Consider the following 13,636-nt stretch of genomic DNA (forward strand, 5'->3'; position numbering starts at 1 on the left):
TGAAAAAAGAGCATAGAGATTTTCTGCGTTTCCTGTGGTATCGCAATAACGATCTCGACAGCGACATCGTGGAGTATAGAATGCGTGTCCACGTCTTTGGAAACAGCCCTTCCCCAGCCGTTGCCATCTATGGGTTGAGGAGAGCAGCGAGAGAAGAAGAAAACGACTTCGGCGGCGATGCAAGAAGGTTGGTCGAAAGAGAGTTCTACGTTGACGACTTGTTAAAGTCCTGCCCCACTGAGGGAGAAGCTATCAGTGTCCTCAAGCGAGCTCAAGAAATGCTCGCCGTTTCCAACCTTCGGTTGCATAAAGTGGCCCCTAACCGACAAGCCGTCATCGATGCTTTCAGCCCAGAAGATCGGGCCAAAGACATCCAAGAGCGCAATCTTTTCAGCTACGATATGCCACTGCAACGGACTCTAGGAGTGACATGGAGCATAACAGCAGATACGTTCATGTTCCAAGTTGCTGCTGAACAGAAACCCTTCACCCGGCGAGGAGTGCTTTCAACCGTGAATAGTATTTACGACCCCCTTGGTTTCCTTACCCCAGTAACTATACAGGGAAGGCTACTCCTCAGAGAACTCTCCATACAAGCTGAAGAATGGGATTCTCCCCTTCCAAAAGGCATGGAAGCAGATTGGGACAGATGGAGGGAGTCTCTTCAAGACCTTAAAGATCTCAAAATACCAAGAGCCTACACGACTATCTCAAGCCCTAATGCTCAGCGCAGAGAACTATGCATCTTTGCGGACGCATCAGTGAAGGCAGTTTCAGCTGTGGCATACTTGAAAGTAACCAACAATGATGGACGAGTAGAAGTCGGCTTCGTCTTTGGAAAGGCCAGACTAGCTCCAAAACCAGACCTTTCTATACCTCGGTTGGAGCTTTGTGCGGCAGTTCTCGCTGTCGAGATGGCCGACATGATAGTGGAAGAAATGGATCTGAAGTTTGACAGCATCGAGTACTACACAGACAGTAAGGTGGTACTTGGCTACATCCATAATCAATCCAGGAGGTTCTACGTTTACGTGAACAACAGAGTTCAGCAAATCCGTCAGTCCTCAGCTCCAGAACAGTGGCAGTATGTGTCCACCGATCATAACCCAGCAGACCATGGGACTCGATCCGTGCCAGCGTCACTTCTGGGAAGTACAACATGGCTCACCGGGCCAGCCTTTCTCCGGAACCCGTCTTCACCAAAACCAGAACGTCAAGAGATCTATGACCTAGTTGACTCCATCTCAGATTACGAGGTTCGCCCACAAGTTGTTGTTAACATCACTAACATCAAAAAGGACACTTTGAACACAGCACGCTTTGAGCGCTTCTCTGACTTTGACACTCTCATCAAGGCAGTAGGACACTTAGTCCACATCGCTTCGTCTTTCTCCCAAGCTAGACAGGTGGACACCTGTCACGGGTGGCACATCTGCCACAAGGGGCTTTCCAATGGGGAGACGGAGAAAGCTAAGATACTGGTGATTAAAAGTGTGCAACGTGAGTGCTACGCAGAAGAGTTCAGGTGTATCGAAACGTCAGGCAACCTTCCTATCAACAGCAGTCTGCAGAAACTACATCCCTTTGTCGACAGCACTGGAATACTCAGAGTGGGAGGTCGCATCAAAGAGTCTCAGTTAAGCACAGACGAAACCAACCCCATCATTATTCCAGGCCATCACCATCTAGGAACCCTCATTGTTCGTCATCACCACCATGCTGTGAAACACCAAGGCAGGCATTTTACAGAGGGCGCCGTCAGAGCATCTGGAATCTGGCTGGTGAGAGCTAAACGAAGCATCAGTAGTCTGCTCTCCAAATGCGTGACCTGCAGAAGACTTCGAGGGAAAACAGAGCACCAACAGATGGCAGATCTGCCAGCCGAGCGGCTACAGGCAGCACCACCCTTTTCATATGTGGGAGTAGATGTATTCGGGCCTTGGGAGGTGGTCTCTCGCCGTACCAGAGGAGGGCAAGTCAACAGTAAACGCTGGGCAGTGTTGTTTTCATGTATGTGTACACGAGCCGTGCACATCGAAATCATCGAAGCCATGAGTGCTAGCAGCTTCATTAATGCACTCAGAAGGTTTTTCGCTATCAGAGGGCCCGCAAAGCAGCTGCGCTCAGATTGTGGGACCAATTTCATTGGCGCATGCAGAGAGCTCGGAATGGATGGATCCCTCCCTGACCCGCATGGCGTGGAGAAGTTTCTGGAGGCACAGAAATGCATCTGGGTTTTCAATCCCCCTCATTCATCTCACATGGGCGGTGTATGGGAGAGGATGATCGGGATTGCTCGTCGTATCCTGGACTGCATGCTTCTGGAAGATAAGTCACGCCTAACTCATGAGGTCTTGACGACCCTAATGGCCGAGGTCAGTGCTATTATGAACGCAAGGCCTCTGATTCCTGTATCTTCCGATCCAGAAGCTCCCGTTATCCTCTCTCCTCTGATGTTCCTGACTCAGAAAGTCGGCGCTCCTCCACCTCCACCAAGCGACTTCAAGAAAGGAGAGCTTCTCAAGGCAGAATGGAAGCGTGTCCAAAGTCTGGCGAACACCTTTTGGACTAGGTGGCGCCGAGAGTATTTGAGCACCCTGCAAGTCCGGCATAAATGGGTAAACAAGAGGCCTAATCTCAAGCAAGGAGATGTAGTCTTAATGAAAGATGCTCAAGCAAAGAGAAACGACTGGCCCACTGCAGTCGTCACAAAGGCTTTTCCGAGCCAGGATGGACTGGTGAGGAAAGTAGACGTGCGAGTGATCAAGGAGGGCAAGCCGAAGGTTTACTCCAGACCTGCGACGGAAGTGGTCCTTCTCCTGTCTCCAGAGGACTCTCAAGATTAAAGTAGTTGTAGAAATGTGATGTCCTGTCTCCAAAACCTCAAGCGGGGAGTGTTGTGTTCCGTGTATAGAGCTGTGTGTTTGTGGGAGCCCCCAGTGGCGAGTGATAATAGCGCAGCTTTATCTACAACAGGAAATAGTCATACAGGAAGTTGTGTCAGTCAGTTGGGAAATTACATGTGGCAATCCAGTTTTTGTTAGCTCCACAATCTGGCTTCATCCATCTTCTGGAGACTCGTTAAGCGCATTGTCTGTAAGTAAATATGTTAGTCGAAACTATATTAATGTAGAACGGTGTTTATTTCATAATTTGATCGTATTTCTTACCTTTTATTATGCAATGTTAAACTGCATCTGCACCACTAGGCCTAAGCTAACGCCTCATGTCAATGACAATGTAACAGTAATCCGCTAGCGTATTAGCTCGTTGTTAGCTTAGCCTCTTTAGCATATTAGCTCGTTGTTAGCTTAGCCTCTTTAGCATATTAGCATTTAGCTAAACTCTTGTTTTCTCTTCAGTTATAACATAGATTTGTTAGCCTTCTAAGTTGTCTAACTAGTCTAGCATGACTATAGCATGGTAATTTATGTTGTGTTTCCGTATACCTGTCATGTATACTTATCCCATTGCAACTGTAAAACAATGTATTTTTCTTGTGTGTTACAGTTTTACAATAAAGAATATAAGAATATTCAAGAGCTTCAGTAATCTCCAATTCAGAATCCCGTTCTCCTGGAATTATTCGAAGTTCATGTTTATGCTGACTGAATAGCTAGATTCCAGGAACATCTAGTGAGAACAGTACACCAGCCATGAACCTCACCGCACGTCGCTGCTATGTACATTTGTGCTTCTATTGGCTAGCGCTCCAACAAATTGTACATGATAAGCTAAGGAGCGGCACATTTCCGACACATCTCTAAGATCTTGTCCAATCACAACAGAGCTGGCCAGCAAACCAATCAGAGCAGACTGGGCTCTGGTTTCAGACAGAGGGTGAAAAGAGGTGCTGCAGCACAGGCAGTATGAGACAAATAAAGACATTTTTGAACATTAAAGTTAAAGCCTTTTATTGTCATTATACACAGAGTACAACGAGATTCAGAGTGCAACTCTGTCCCAGTGTGCAAAAAATACGAACACTAAAAAACACGGCAATAGGACAGACAACATAAACACTCATACGGGAGGAATAAATAGTTAAAACTATTGATATAAAAACAGTATATGAAGTGCATTAAAAGTGTGTGTGTGTGTGTGTGTGTGTGTGTGTGTGTGTGTGTGTGTGTGTGTGTGTGTGTGTGTGTGTGTGTGTGTGTGTGTGTGTGTGTGTGTGTGTGTGTGTGTGTGTGTGTGTGTGTGTGTGTGTGTGTGTGTGTGTGTGTGTGTGTGTGTGTGTGTGTGTGTGTGTGAGGATGGTTACGGTTATTGCATTATGTGTGGTGGTTAAGCAGCCTAACGGCCCAGGGGTGGAAACTGTTTTTGAGCCTGTTTGTCCGTGACTTGAAGCTCCTGTATCTGCTCCCAGAAGGCAGGAGAGAGAACAGTCTGTGACCTGGGTGAGAGCTGTCCTTTATTCTTTTGTTAGCTCTGCTGCGGTAGCGGGAGGTGGATGTGTGTTCCAGAGAGGGCAGGGGGCAGCCGATGGTTTTCTCTGCTATCCTGATCACTCTCTGCAGGGCTTTCTTGTCCGCAGCTGAACATCCTGCATACCACCCCGAGATGGAGTATGACAGCACGCTCTCGATGGTCATGCAAAGCATGTAAACATGTCACAGAAGAGGCACAAAATACAAATATGAACCCGAAAATAAGCATAATATGCCTTCAGAAATACGAGTTTTTCAGGCAAAATGTATGGGGAAAGCAAACCTACATTGCTACACAGCTACATCCATAAGAAACAAACAGAAAAAGGCCCACAAGAATACGTTCAAAAAAGTATCCTGGTTGTTGTACCCAGATTTAAAAACAGTTCCTAGTAAGCAGTCTTTCAGCTTCTGTGTCGACTGATGTCAGTGGGATATCGCTTCTGATTTGTTAGCTTCCTATTCAACTAAAGAACAATCCCCTCCTTAATGGAAATGGTATTACATTGGACACCATGTCAGACTGAACAAAGGAAGTAAAACAAAAAGTCAAGTCAGTGTCGGATTCAGATAGTGATATAATTATTAGGTAGTTTTTCAACCTCATGTATACACACAAATAACAGAGCGCCTAAGAGCTTTATAAAGATATACAGCCTTACAGTCTCTTTATTTCAAACCATTTGTTATTCACAAGCTACTTTCAGGGTCACTTTCATTGTATGTTTTTATTTTAGCACCCAATCTGCTGAATTTGGTACTATAGTGAGAGAGTATCTATAGAGTTTTTATTTATTTAGAATTGACATAGTGTGTAAATACAGTATATGGTTATAGTACAAATGTCCTCGTGTTCAAACAGTATCCCTAAAACAAAATACCCAACACTTGTTCAGTTCATGATCAATGTAAAGCCATCAAGTTAATCAGGTAGAACAAGTAAACAATCCCCCTCCACAACAACAAGCTTTAATACGGCCCTCACCTCCAACTTCACCAGCTGAGCGGCTCAAACTCCGATAGCATGCGGGAGGAAAACAGCGGATGGACCGCTGTTCCCAACAGGCAGCATGTTGGGCTTAATGATTCTCTCTTTCCCAGACAAAACATCTTCTCTATCTCTGTCTGAGTAACCGAGGTGAATGTCATTTTCAACAAAGGCTTGTGCTAGTTTACCAGTTGCACACACCGTTTGCAATGTTAATTCTAGCTTGATATCATTTAGTTTCATACAAATGAGCCTGGCACAAGTTAAGAGTTAGAGTAGTTTAAAAATGCAACAACTCTCTGGAAAACATGGCAGCTTTTATTTTGTATTTCTTTTTTTCATCTTATTTTTAATTTTAGGAACTATTTGCCGCAGAAAAAAGGATGACATTGATTGCATATAATATGTCAATGATGGATCAAATATTCCAAATAGAGAGTACGAGAGCACCAGGTTAATATAAAGTGACATCGGCCTATCTTTTCAGGCTTGCAAATTGGAATAGCACAACAGAAACATAGATGTTTTTTATTTGATTCTTTGCACAATGACGATTGAGTGGTGCTCTTTTCAGAAAGTGGCTTTGACAAGATTTGTAGCCGCTTTAGACATACATTTCCAGTGCAGTAGATCCTTTTGAACTGGATTTTGTTCTGAGCAGGCAAAATGTATTAATGTTTCAACACCATCTGACCAGAGGGGTTGCCTTAAGGTTACACTATACACTCTATCTAATTGCATCAGCACACAGCAGTATATTGAACTTGTCCAGATACATAAAACAACCTCACTGCGGAGACCCGGCTTGCCAGATTGTATTTTATATTATCAAAGGTTTTCATATTTATCTCTGTTGTGATATTAGTACATTACGCACCAGTAAACACACAGCATAGTCATCTGTTTTTTCTTACGGACAAATAGCAATCGCAATAAATTGATGTTAAACTAGGTCATTTTTTCGTTGTTGTGATGAATCACTCTTCAGGCTGAGCCAGCAAGAGCCTATTGTTACACATTTCTGTTTATTGTCAGCAGTTCTAGTGGACATCGGCTAAAAATAATTCACATTCTTCCTCCGCAGAGAAGCACAGCCATGAGGAGTTGAGTAAGACCATATCTATAGCACATGTTCTGTGTCTTAGATTTCACATGTAATCAAACTCAGCTGATAAAGGTCAATGTCAAAGAGCCTCCTAAGGCATTCATATTGGCCATACATACACCTGGCACGCTCCAAAAGCCATTGTTCTGCGACATCTCCTCGGCTGTCAGGGTCTCTACAGGGGACACGGAATGATAGTCGATGACAGATAACCTTTAAAAAGAGGAGAGGTAATGGGACTGAAGTATTTGCTGCTGGGCGGGGATATTTTGCACTCGTCTTGGAGTAACTGCATGAGAAACAGTACAAAGTCAAGGTGCTTGGTATATTTCCATTTCAGCAACTTTAAACTTCTAATCTGCTTCATCTGTGAGACAAATATTTTACTTGTAACTCCACTAAATGTATCTGAAGGCTTTTGTTACTTTTCAGATTCAACTTTTCCCTCCACTTTTTCTATCCAGTGTCAACCATTTTTCTCCAGAGTTGTTGATTTATAATTTGAATGTCTTGGTTTAACTCAAGGACAATGTGAAGGACCTTTTGATGTATCAAGAATTGTATCCTTTTTATTAAGTAAACAAGCTCTTTAAAACTTCGCTCAGCTGGAAAATGCATCTGCACAAAACTGAATAAACGTCTGCAATAACATCCACAGCATCTAAATGCAACACTCAAACACCTCTGGTCCATATTTACGCTTGACTCTATTCAGAGCCTTCTTTCTTGTTTCCACCTCTGCATTCAATGTGTCTAAGAGTTGTTCAGACTTCAATAGGCCACAATTGAATGAATCTCCTCATCAGTGTTTCATGTCTCTCGCTGTCACGTCAGGGAAAAGTGCTTTTGCTCGGCCTCAGAGTAAAAAGCAGGGTCCTCTCTGCAGTCGCTCTCACCAGGGACGGCTGTTGTGACTGTGGAATAGATACGAGATCTGAAGGTTTTCCCATCGCTGCACACCTATCTCTCTCTTCTCAGGCATGTGCAAAGTCTTCATTGTGTGCAGCTCAACAGATGCTTCCAGTAGAAAGCTTTTTAGCATAATGCAAAATGTCAGTTTTGGCTGATACACAGACCTGTTATTCACAAAATGTATGACTATCTGCGTCTCAATATGGCAAGAATGGACAGCTTTAAATAGAAAGCCCATTCATCATAGTGTGGTAACTGAAGAACCTGTTGTACACACACTACAAGACATATAGAAAGGTTGAGTAAAGCCATGTTAAACTAAACAGCAGAACCATGAGCTCTCTTGTAGACGAGACATGAATCTTTCCCATTTGTTTAAGTATTTATTATCGTATTTAAGTTGTTTTGTTTTTTTTGCTTCTCCATTGTGTAGCCCTGTTCCCATTTGTTAAGGCAAGCAAGCAAGGCAAAGCAAATTAATTTAAACAGCAAATCAGGACAAGGCAATTCAAAGTGCTATTCAATACACATTAAAAGCATTGAGATATAGTGCATTTAAATATATTTCCAAACAACAAACAAATAAAATAAGCTCAAATAGAATAAGACAGGTATAAAGTACAATAATAAAAGTTTCAGTGCAATATATGATATGAATAGTTATTTGATTTAATAGAACGCATAGTCACAAAGAATAGTCTTGCAATTAAAGCAAGACTATGTATCTTTGGAAATAAGATACAACACAATCTTTCAATAAAAAAGTAAAGAAATGCAGCCTTACTTGATTTAATACATCTGATGATGGCTAATGTAAGATTACATCCATTGCTGACTTGATGACTCATCTCTACTGTTAGTATACACTTTGTCACAATTTAAAGGTCCCCTATTTTACTGTTTTTCATCAATATATTATAGGTTATAGGGGGTGTTACCTTGGTTGGTGATTGGCTAATGGTTACACAAGCCAAAAAATCGTTATGACATCACAAAGTGTCCAAAATCTGATCAGCTCATTTTCAGACAGGTTTTTATAGAAATGGATCAGGACACAAAGGTGGTCTTTGTTCCTGAAACGTTCAGAATCTCTTTACACAGAGGGACACATGTTTATGTATAAAATACATGAAAAGGTGTATTTTGCATAATAGGTCCCCTTTGAAGAAGCACATTATTTAAATATATATATATATTCTTTTTGAATGTGAAGAAGATTTATCTTTACCTAGCTTTCTTGATACATTATCTGTATGTTCACGCCACACCATGTCAAACGCACTGCTCTAAGTGTATCTTCTGTAACGGAAATACTGTTTTCATCCACTTTATTTTCTAATTAAGTTACCTTCAATGAAACTCAACACTTCCTGCCCTGATGTTGCACATTAAATCCCATCCTATGATGGAGCATAGATGTGGGTGGGCTTTGAATTTATAACACCTACAGTAAGTGTTAACTCAAACAAATAGTAACTTAATCCAACCCTTTCATGCAGGAAATATTAAAACCTACAATATATCTTTCATATTTGTTTTATAGTTTTCATTATGTTTCATATGGCACTGAAGACAAAGAAGACATATTTGTGCTTTACCTTTGTTGTACTATTATGGATACCACTGGAGAGCTATGAGAGCACACAATACCATCTGATAACTTATCCAAATGTGAAAATTGCAATAAGAGAAGTATTCCAATTATTCAGCTGTCCTCACATACAACGGTCTCATTGTGCTGTGTTAGGAGGAAATAATAAGTAATGTTGCTGTCACACACAAACTACAACGTCATGGGGCACTTTGAGTGGTAATATTTGGTGATAAGCACATATTGTTGTATTTTGAGAGCAATGCTTTTCCCAGAAATCTCCTGGTGTTGGAACAGCGTGATCAGTCCTGTATTCAGTGTGTGGATGTTATTGCCGATTACTTGTTTTTCTCACTTTGTCGTTACTATCAGACAAAAGCAAGAGCATTGTATGATCTGTGCAGTTTATGAACAACAGTTTTTATAAACCTGTAACAGATGAAAAATTAGCCAAAAAAATATGGCATATGATTATTTTCACGTCCTTTTTAGTTTACAAATGATAGTTCACCTGTATGGTTATTCCTGAGGTACTTGGTGCATGTCCTCTTCTCTCTGCAATTTAAAATGTATGATGATACAAGAATACCAATTCAATGACTCCTAATGGCTTACAAATACACTTGAATTATTAGTAAAAAAAATGGAAACAAAAGAGAAACAAAGAGCAGGATACTGAGCAAACGAACATGCATAATGCTGAGTGTACCACATAGTAAATACGCCTACATTTAAAGCCCAGTGAAATGGAACCTGTGGAAGCTTATAACTGAATGATCATGCAAACAGCAGTGACAGAGACACTGATACTTGAAGGGAAGTGTATGTGTGTTAAATTCTGCATGACCTGCCTGCGTACAGGTCATTAAGAGTTAATGACCTGTACTGCCATTCAGCAAGGTGTCCCTTCTGTGCATCCATGCAGAGCAAGCACACGTGAGATTAATAATCATCCTCTTTTAATACTTAAGGTGGAAGAGAGAGAAGGGGGGTGGTACGTGGGTATAACAACAATAATTAAATATTACATACCAGCACCTCATTAACCCCAACATTTCCATCAGAGGAAACGAGTAGCGAGGAACACGCATGCATGTGCGACCCCCCGCTCCCTCGCCACAGTAGAGCAGAGCACAATGCAGCGGCAGAAGCCTCTGTGGAGCTCATTATACCCCGACTAGTGAGAGGACTGTTTAGACAAGCAATTTGTGCCACATGACAGGCCTACAGTAATTCCTCATCTGCAACTCAAACATTAACCGTACTGCCCCAAAATGCACCACTCTTCACTTTTAATGAAGAGGACAACCCCACTGCCTGCAGAACAACAGCAGTATTTCCTCAAAGTGCCTCAAAGTGTCAATTTGGCACTGAAGACAAAGAAGACAGATTTGTGCTTTACCTTTGTTGTACTATTATGGATACCACTGGAGAGCTATGAGAGTACACAATACCATATGATAACTTATCCAAATGTGTAAAGTATTCCAATTATTCAGCTGTCCTCACATACATCGGTCTCATCGTGCTGTGTTAGGAGGAAATAATAAGTAATGTTGCTGTCACACACAAACTACAACGTCATGGGGCACTTTGAGGGGTAATATTTGGTGATAAGCACATATTGTTGTATTTTAAGAGCAATGCTTTTCCCAGAAATCTCCTGGTGTTGGAACAGCGTGATCAGTCCTGTATTCAGTGTGTGGATGTTATTGCCGATTACTTGTTTTTCTCACTTTGTCGTTACTATCAGACAAAAGCAAGAGCATTGTATGATCTGTGCAGTTTATGAACAACAGTTTTTTTAAACCAGATGAAAAATTAGCGAAAAAATATGGTTTTAAAAAGGAATTACACATGGGCATCTTTAGTACATCTTATGGTAAAAAAAACAAATGTGACTTTGAAGTAGAATAATATTTGTAACGTGTGCCGTTTCAAGAAAAGTGGTTATGATGTGTCACCAAGAAAATCACACCAAAGATTTCTCACTTTCGGTCCATAGATGTTAGGGCTGTACAAGGGCGTGGAATCAAATGCACGATGCAGAGACAAACAAAGTATCAACATAAAGTGTTTTAATGTAGACAGGTCATAACACACTGAATACATAAAGCAACAAAACAAAAACTACTAATACACTAATCTAACTCTATGGACGATAACTCTATGGACAATGACAAAAGGATCTTACGCTGGAAGGCTTGGAATACACAAGACAATCTGGCAACGAGACAGGGGAAGACGAGAACTATATATACTAGACAGACAACACCAGGGGCCTATACTACGAAGCTGGTTCAACCTAACCTGGATATGTTTGAGTTGGTTGGCCTAATCCAAAACATACGCGCTGTCGCTAAACTGTACTACGACGCGGGTTATCAAGTGGATCGCTCAAGCCAGCCGTTTCCTATCTAGTTAGGTGCGCGTTCACATGAAAGGGGTGGTATCTGGAGCATTCGACCAATCACAAACATGGAGAAGCGTACTGACAGCGCAGCGTCATACTTCCTGAATGAAAAGTGAACTTTAATACTAGTCAAAAATGAAGAAGTTAAACTTTAAACATCCATGACTTAAACACTTTATCCAGGATGAAAGCCACATAGTCTGCACCTGCAAGGTGAATACAACTGGTAACAGAAAAAGTGTTTGAATGCGTACATTAACAGGTTTATGATATCACTGCCCCGTCTAAAACACCATCTGACTTTAATTACATTTGTCTCGAGTGTTTCGTCAACTTAATGTGTTGCTTAAAATAATACTTCTGCATACAGTATGTGACACTGTGAGTGTTGCACGGCCAGATAGGGCTCAGCTGACTCAGATAAGAAAAGATATGATACATTATGAAGTGATATGCCGCGGACTGTACTTAATGTTACTCTGATCCGGTTACTTATGTTGTGGCAGATATTTAAGTAAGCTTTCTTAACGCTAATGTTATAATAGTCAGATTGTTCTGAAGATGGGAGGTGATATTCTATTAATGTTCACGTTCACACAGTCGGTGATTTTTGCCGGCCGTCTTTCCTGCGACGGCAGCTTTTCTGTATTTCCTTTCTCCTGTAATATGACTTGATCGCTTTAAACTCCGCACATTGAGCTCTGATTGGTCAGCAGGCAGTGCTTTCACTGAGTTGAGCTCTTAGCCTGCAACCTAACCTGGTCCCGACCAGGTTAGCCGCTAAGCATAAGTTACCATGGAGATCTAGCCTGCTAAAAAGAGAACCAGCTTCGTAGGACCGGAAAGCCGGAGTTTTCCCTGAATTTAGCCGCTAAGCGAAAATCCTGCTTCGTAGTATACCCCCCTGGTGAAGACAATTAGACAATCACAACCGTGGGAAAACACACAAGGCAGGAAACGTACTTTAGACACATGAGGGTAGACAAGACTATCAAAATAAAACAGGAACCTATCTAAACACATAACATGAAACCTAAACTAGGGAACAATCTTAGCAGAGCCGTCTACGCACAACAATAGATCCATGTAATCATAGTAAAACGTGAATAGGTTGTCCTTAGAGGGAGAAGTAGGGAACTTCCCGTCTAAATGCTTATCGAATCAACTTTAACAAACCACTATATAAGTACTAATGAAAGCTGTTTTATTATTAAGCTGCGAACAACAGAATGCATCCCGGTAAATAAAGAAAAAAAGAGAAGTTAAACGTAGCCAATTGCTGCTGATTGATTTCTGCTGATGGGTATTTTGTTGTTGTTGTTGCTCTTTGTTTCAACGTTGGAGGAATCTAATCCACATCTCCATGAGTCAGGGCTGCTGGATTATCGCTTCTCTCCGTGACAATGCCGCCCACATCACAAAGCAGTTGGTGATCATGGGAGGATTACAGTGACTTTATAAAGCCGAGAGGCATTATGTTTACATATAAATATTAAGCACATCAACACTATTGCTAAGCTGTCACCCTTTCTATCAAAACATGTAATCGTGCCAATCTTTTCTGCCTTTTTCTGCTTTTTTTCCTCCAATTTCCTCAGGTTTTAAAAGCTCTTTGAAGCAATCAGACATCCACTGTCATGGTTTGGGTTATGTGTTCGAGCCTGTAATTGCTCATATGGACACCACTGTCACTGAAAGAGGAAAATGGACCCTGAATGCCTCACTTGTGGTTTAACAGAGAATAAAGCAGCAACACTACCAGCATAACACTGCTGCTACTGTATAATTATATCAATAGCTTTATGGGTCTTTTGGGCATGCTTGCTTTTCAAATAAAGACCTTTTTGGGAGGAGGGATCTTTTTTTGTGCTCTATCCAATCAGGGGCAATTGATGTCGCATCCACAAAAGCTAGGTTGTTAGAAGCAGTTAACACTTTTCACGACACTCGAAAAATAAAATGCTTATGAATCACTGTTACAAAACCCTGCCAGACTGTGTCAATCTCATTCCACGCTTGTCGCCGTTTTTTGGAAAATATTCTATCTCTACTTTTCATGGATGTAACTAGGTTGCGAGATACTTATGTAGGAAGATAATGTCCCCATTCTGTATCCCACTGTCAGAGCTCTGAGCGGATCATTGTTTATAAAATCAGGGGAAAGAGTCATCAGTGAGAGGAAAACAAACTGGGT

At 41.6% G+C, this 13,636-nt stretch overlaps 1 protein-coding gene across 2 annotated transcripts in view; it reads left to right on the top strand.

Annotated features, from left to right (window-relative positions):
• Positions 1-13,636, top strand: part of LOC117539523 (metabotropic glutamate receptor 4-like) — a 221,139-nt gene that overhangs the window by 188,438 nt on the left and 19,065 nt on the right. The window lies entirely within an intron of this gene.

The sequence above is a fragment of the Gymnodraco acuticeps genome, unplaced genomic scaffold (genome assembly GCF_902827175.1).
Source record: "Gymnodraco acuticeps unplaced genomic scaffold, fGymAcu1.1, whole genome shotgun sequence".
Taxonomy (NCBI): domain Eukaryota; kingdom Metazoa; phylum Chordata; class Actinopteri; order Perciformes; family Bathydraconidae; genus Gymnodraco; species Gymnodraco acuticeps.